Below are 6,327 nucleotides of genomic sequence, written 5' to 3'. Positions count from 1 at the left end.
TATTTTATACTTCGGTTTTGAATAAGCTATGTTATATCACTGTTCTCTATTAATTAGACTACGGTTCTCAAATAACAGATTAAACCATATTTTTTATTTAGGCTCCCCTTTAAAATCGTTGCTTAATCTTAAAGCCACAACTTTTTGTCCTAGTTCAGGTTTTTTTTTCAATTAGACAATATTTAATATTTATTCAAGTATTGATAACATTAAATTTGTCATAAACATTTATATTGAAGTCTGTAAAATACTCTATTAATGTATTATTCAAAAATACTAAATTATTCAAAAATACTAATTAGTAATATGAAATGTTATATAATCTCTATTATGTATAGAAAACATTAGTTAATAATATGAAACATAATAGAATCTCTTTTATGTAAAAACACATGTTAAAAATCAATTCAAGTACTATAAATTTTTAAATTAACATAGTATAGTTGTCTTCAGTAATTTCAAATCTTCACCACTTTCATCATCTTGAGGATCATCTTTGATTATAACCTGTAATTATAAAAAATAATTATTTCAAAATTGGAAATTATCAAATTTATTTCAATAAATAAAAATTAATTATAAGCTATTTCTTTCTTTCATTTCATTCCACACATAAATCAGTTTTGGACTTTATTTTATGGGATAACAAATTGACCTTCTTTAAGAACAATGCATTGTGGGAATCCTACTTAAGGAGAACAAATTGACTTCCATGCATTCTTCTTACAACATAGATTCTTGGCTGCATGAAAAGAAATGACCAATTAGTTAATGGACAAGTGATACTCAAAACCTAAATCATTGAGAGAGAATAAAGTATACATTTTCAAACAAAAATAGGTTTTTAAAAGACATTGTCAATAACTAATCATCGTTCACACATTGAAAAGATCATTATGATATTCATAGTTAAACAACACAACTTAAATACCACAAAAGTACAATATAACTATATTCAAACTCAAACAACACAATAAATACTACAATATTAAAAGGCTTTTATGATCACAGGTTTTCTATTACACAAATTTCAACTAAGTTTCTAATTATTTAAGCATCTTAACCATGAATTTTAAGAATAAATTTGCAAAACAAAAACAGTTCCACTAATAGCAAACATGAGGGAAATGCATACATGTAATAAAAATAAAATAATAAACAAACTCACGAGTCCATAAAATTGAAAAATATTTATTAGTAGTGCATGTCAAATCTCAAAGTCCACGCCTGCAAAAGATACAAAAGTAAAATCAACCAAGGGTTTAAACATCCATGAATAACCAGAATATGTATAGTCTTATGACCTTTCAAAATACAATTTTAATGGTATGAACATGACAAAATGAATTTTTGGAATGAAACAAACCTTCAGCCAAAGCTTATCACAGAAAACGCAGCTGTCAAAAATGAAAAAAATATCAGTCTACAAGCACTAAAAACAGGATGGAACACAATCGATTAAGCCTAAAATCAGACTAGAAGTGTAACACCCCGATAAAAATAAGATAATTATTTAATTTAAGTTAATATTATATTTATTAATTTAATTAAATAATTGGAATTATTGGATTATTATTATTATTATTATTATTATTATTGGAATAATAATTATTGGAAAATATATATAAGTTGGAAATAAGAAAAAGAGTCCCATTTGGTAAAGAAAGGGTTTCACGTGAAAAGCAGAGAAGCGGCTGAAAAGAGGAAAAGAGCAAAGAGACAGAGCAAGAGGAAGAAGGTTGGAGAAGAGAAAAGCTTGAAGCTTAAAGATTCGCCGGATTAACTCAGGTAAGGGGGGTTTATCGTCGTTTAATGGGTATTATGGGTTAACATGTAATGGGTAGTGATAAGTCATTGATTTGACCCTAATTGGGATGTTGAATGCTGAAAAATGGTGTTGGATAAGTTGTGTTAAAGCTGTAATTGGCTCTGCAATTGGATGAGTCTTGATTTCCCGAAAGTGTAGATTTTTACGGAATTGAAATCGGAGGTCCGGAAGTCCTCGAACGGCGGAAAATGCGGAGAATTCTGCATTCTGCTTCGTGTTAGCGCAGGAACAACTTTCTGTCTTGCGTTAACCGGTTAACCCAGGGTGTTAACCGGTTAACACTGTTAGGAATTGTGAAGTATTGCTGTTTTGCTTGCGTTAACCGGTTAACCCAGGGCGTTAACCGGTTAACACTGTTGTGATTTGTGAAAATTGTTGTTCTGTTTGCGTTAACCGGTTAACCCAGGGCGTTAACCGGTTAACAATATTGAGGTTTGCCAGAAAGCGTGTTCTGTGTTGCGTTAACCGGTTAACCCAGGGCGTTAACCGGTTAACACTGTTGGAAATTGGAAAAATTGATATTTTAATGTTGTGAACATAATTGGTGATTGACCTATATCGGTGTGTGATATAGTAGGGATTATTTCCCGTTGTTTTGAGTAGGATAGGTATTAGTAGAGTGTGCTAATACTGTGATTGAATTATTTGGCATGACATGATATGATTATGTGATAAATATGCTGATGATGTGTGAAAATATGCATAATGTTGTGAATGTATATATTATGTATGTAATTGTGGATGGACTGTTTTATGGCTTAGAGTGTGAGCATATGTCCATTGTGGATTGTTGTTGATGTTGCATGCTAGGTGATTTGGCATAGCATAATGTGGCCTTTATGGTGGTAGCTAATTCCCATGGTGAGGAATTAGTGATGTTAGTCATTTTGGACTGTTGTTGATGTTTGCATGCTAGGTGATTAGTGTGCATAGCATGGCCCTTGGGGTGGTAGCTAATTCCCATGGTGAGGAATTAGTGATGTGAGTCACTAGGTCTCAAATGAGTGGGACCAGTGAGCTTGGTAGCCGTACCTGGATTTGGTCGGTGAAGTTGAACTATATGTTCACGAATAGTCGGTACCGCATGCATGGAGTCTCATTGCATAATGTATGTATGACGTATAATATGAATGGATGTATTCCAATATTATACGTGTGTTTTGTGTTGGTGTTGAGTATGAATTGAGTTTATACGTGTGCTTTATGTTGATGTTGAGTATGATGTTTGAGTTGATGTGCCGTTACTGAATGTGTGTTATGATTAGGGTGATGAAATGTGTTAAATTACTTAACATTGCATGATACTTTATAATGCTTATTATATCGATTGAGGAACTCACCCTTACAACTATTTTTCAGGTAACGAGCAGTAATTGAGTAGGAGCTAGTGCTTGGAGTCTAGTGTAGTTCCTTAGTGGGTCATGCTCTGGTAGATGTAACATCGGGATGGGATGTTTTAAATGTTTATTGTTGGTTGTGAACCAGTTTACATGTAATATGCTACATGTTTTGCATGATTGATTTAATCTCTATCCGCTGCGTATTGTGCAAATGCTTTATGTTTTGAATTAATAAAAGAGCATGACAGTTATCATGGTGAATGGTGTGAAGTAATTGTGTGACACCCTTAATTGCATATCTACTCTGATTGATATATGTTGTTATTTTAATTAAATATTTGGGGTATTTTACCAGGGTGTTACATTAGTGGTATCAGAGCATAGTCGGTCGAGTCGAGTCGTAATTATTCTGTTTCCCCTGTACGGGATAGGTGTTGTATAACCCTATCAGTACTTATTGTTTTATCTTGTTGGGTTCTCAGAATAGAGATGGCTGGAAGAAGTAGAGACGATGCTGCGATTGTTGAGGCTCTGGGTATGCTAGCTGGAGTACTTGGGGGAAATCCGAATGTTGTGGGAATGGGAGCTGCTCGTCAACTGAGTGAGTTCCAGAAGAACAATCCTCCAATGTTCAAGGGAGCATACGATCCAGATGGTGCTCAGAAGTGGTTGAAGGAGATCGAGAGGATCTTCCGAGTGACTGAGTGTGCCGATAACCAGAAGGTCAGGTTCGGTACGCATATGCTGTCAGAGGAAGCAGATGATTGGTGGGTTGCTACCCGCACTGAGTTGGAAGCTGCCGGGAGTGCTGAGGTCACTTGGGCGGTGTTCAGAGAGAGATTTCTGAGGAAGTACCTTCCAGAGGATGTCAGAGGAAGGAGAGAGATAGAGTTCTTAGAATTGAAGCAAGGCAACCGGTCTGTTACTGAGTATGCTGCTAAGTTCATAGAGCTGTCGAAGTATTACACTCCCTATGATGAGGCTACTGGAGAATTTTCAAAATGCGTGAGGTTTGAGAACAGGTTACGTCCCGAGATCAAGCAGGCTATTGGGTATCAGCGGATTAGAGTGTTTTCTAATTTGGTCGACTATTGTAGAATGTTTGAACAGGATACCAAGGCCAGAGCGGAAAGCTATCAGCAGAGGGTTGATAGGAAAGGCAAGAATCAGAATGACCATGGAAAACCGTATGCAGTTGGCAAAGGTTTTCATAGACGGAGTGGGATGAAGAGGCCTAGTGGGGGAGACTCTAGTGCCCCTGCTAAGTGTTACAGATGTGGTCGGGCTGGACATCATGTACATGAGTGTACCAGTGCTGCGAGGAAGTGTTTCAAATGTGGCAAAGGTGGTCACTTGGCTGCAGAGTGCCGGTTGAAGACTGTGACTTGTTTCAACTGTGGAGAGGTGGGTCATATCAGTCCATAGTGTCCTAAGCCGAAGAAAGAGAATCAGTCGGGAGGCAAGGTCTTTGCTTTACCGGGTTCTGAGACTTATGCAGATGATCGTTTGATCCGAGGTACGTGTTATATTAATGGCTTTCCTCTTGTAGCTATTATTGACACAGGTGCGACTCATTCCTTTATATCTTTGGATTGTGCTGTGAAACTTAAATTAGAGATATCTGAGATGCATGGAAGTATGGTGATTGATACTCCTGCGAAGGGTTCAGTGACTACTACTTTAGTTTGTTTAAATTGTCCTTTGAGTATTTTTGGTAGAGACTTGGGATGGACCTAGTGTGTCTTCCACTTGTGCAGATTGATGTTATTCTGGGTATGAACTGGTTGGTGTTTAACCGAGTCTATATCAATTGTTTTGATAAAACTGTGATCTTTCCTGAGATTGAGGAAGGAAATAGTTTGTTTCTGTCAGCAAGGCAGGTGAATGAGGCAGTAGCAGATGGGGCAGAGTTGTTTATGCTGTTAGCGACTTTGGAGGCTAAAGATAAACTGGTGATTTGCGATCTAGTCGTGGTGTGCGATTTTCCTGATGTGTTTCCGGAAAAAGTGAACGAATTACCGCCAGAGCGTGAAGTTGAGTTCTCGATTGATTTGGTACCTGGTACTAGGCCGGTGTCGATGGCTCCTTACCGTATGTCTGCTGTTGAGTTAACTGAATTGAAGAGTCAGTTGGAAGATCTGTTGGATAAGAAATTTATTCGTCCGAGTGTGTCACCGTGGGGTGCACCGGTGTTGTTGGTTAGAAGAAGTTAGTTTTCTTGGTCATGTGATTTCAAGAGGTGGTGTTGCTGTTGATCCTTCTAAGATAGAAGCGGTATCTCAGTGGGAAGCTCCGAAGTCTGTTGCTGAGATTCGAAGTTTCCTTGGTTTGGCTGGTTATTATAGGAAATTCATTGAGGGATTTTCTAAGTTGGCGTTACCGTTAACGATGTTGACTAGAAAGGGGCAAGCGTTTGTTTGGGACTCAAAATGTGAAGAAGGTTTCCAAGAGTTAAAGAGAAGGTTAACTATTGCTCCTGTTCTGATATTACCAAGTCCGTCAGAACCATTTGAGGTTTACTGTGATGCTTCATTGTTGGGTTTGGGTGGTGTGTTGATGCAGAATAAGCAGGTTGTAGCTTATGCTTCGAGACAACTGAAGGTTCATGAGAGGAACTATCCGACACACGAGTTAGAGTTGGCAGCTGTGGTATTTGTTCTGAAGTTATGGAGGCATTACTTGTACGGGTCAAGATTTGAAGTTTTCAGTGACCATAAAAGTTTGAAGTATTTGTTTGATCAGAAAGAGCTGAATATGAGACAGAGGAGATGGTTAGAGTTTCTGAAGGATTATGACTTTGGTTTGAATTACCATCCGGGTAAAGCAAACGTAGTGGCTGATGCGTTGAGTCGGAAATCATTGCATATGTCTATGTTAATGGTTAAGGAATTGGATTTAATTGAGCAGTTTAGAGACTTGAGTTTGGTGTGTGAGAGTACTCACAATAGTGTTAAATTGGGAATGTTGAAGTTAACGAGTGGTATTCTGGATGAGATCAGAGAGGGTCAGAAATCCGATGTGCTTTTGGTTGATAAGTTGACTCTAGTGAATCAAGGTCGAGGTGGTGAATTCAGAGTTGATGAGAATGGTGTTTTGAGATTTGGTAATCGGGTGTGTATTCCGGATGTTACCGAACTTAAGAGGAGTATTCTGGAGGAA

At 37.4% G+C, this 6,327-nt stretch overlaps 1 long non-coding RNA gene across 1 annotated transcript; it reads right to left on the bottom strand.

Moving 5' to 3' along the window:
- Nucleotides 1-281: 281 nt before the first annotated feature.
- LOC127129132 (uncharacterized) lies at nt 282-1,410 on the bottom strand. Its single transcript, XR_007806184.1, has 3 exons — nt 1,169-1,410; nt 656-742; nt 282-507 (listed from the first exon to the last, which is right to left on the bottom strand). It is a non-coding gene; the product is annotated as an uncharacterized LOC127129132 (long non-coding RNA).
- Between the last annotated feature and the right edge of the window lie 4,917 nt (nt 1,411-6,327).

The sequence above is a fragment of the Lathyrus oleraceus genome, chromosome 3 (genome assembly GCF_024323335.1).
Source record: "Lathyrus oleraceus cultivar Zhongwan6 chromosome 3, CAAS_Psat_ZW6_1.0, whole genome shotgun sequence".
Taxonomy (NCBI): domain Eukaryota; kingdom Viridiplantae; phylum Streptophyta; class Magnoliopsida; order Fabales; family Fabaceae; genus Lathyrus; species Lathyrus oleraceus.
Note: the sequence above shows the minus strand (reverse complement) of the source record. Positions and strands in the feature narration are given on the sequence as shown.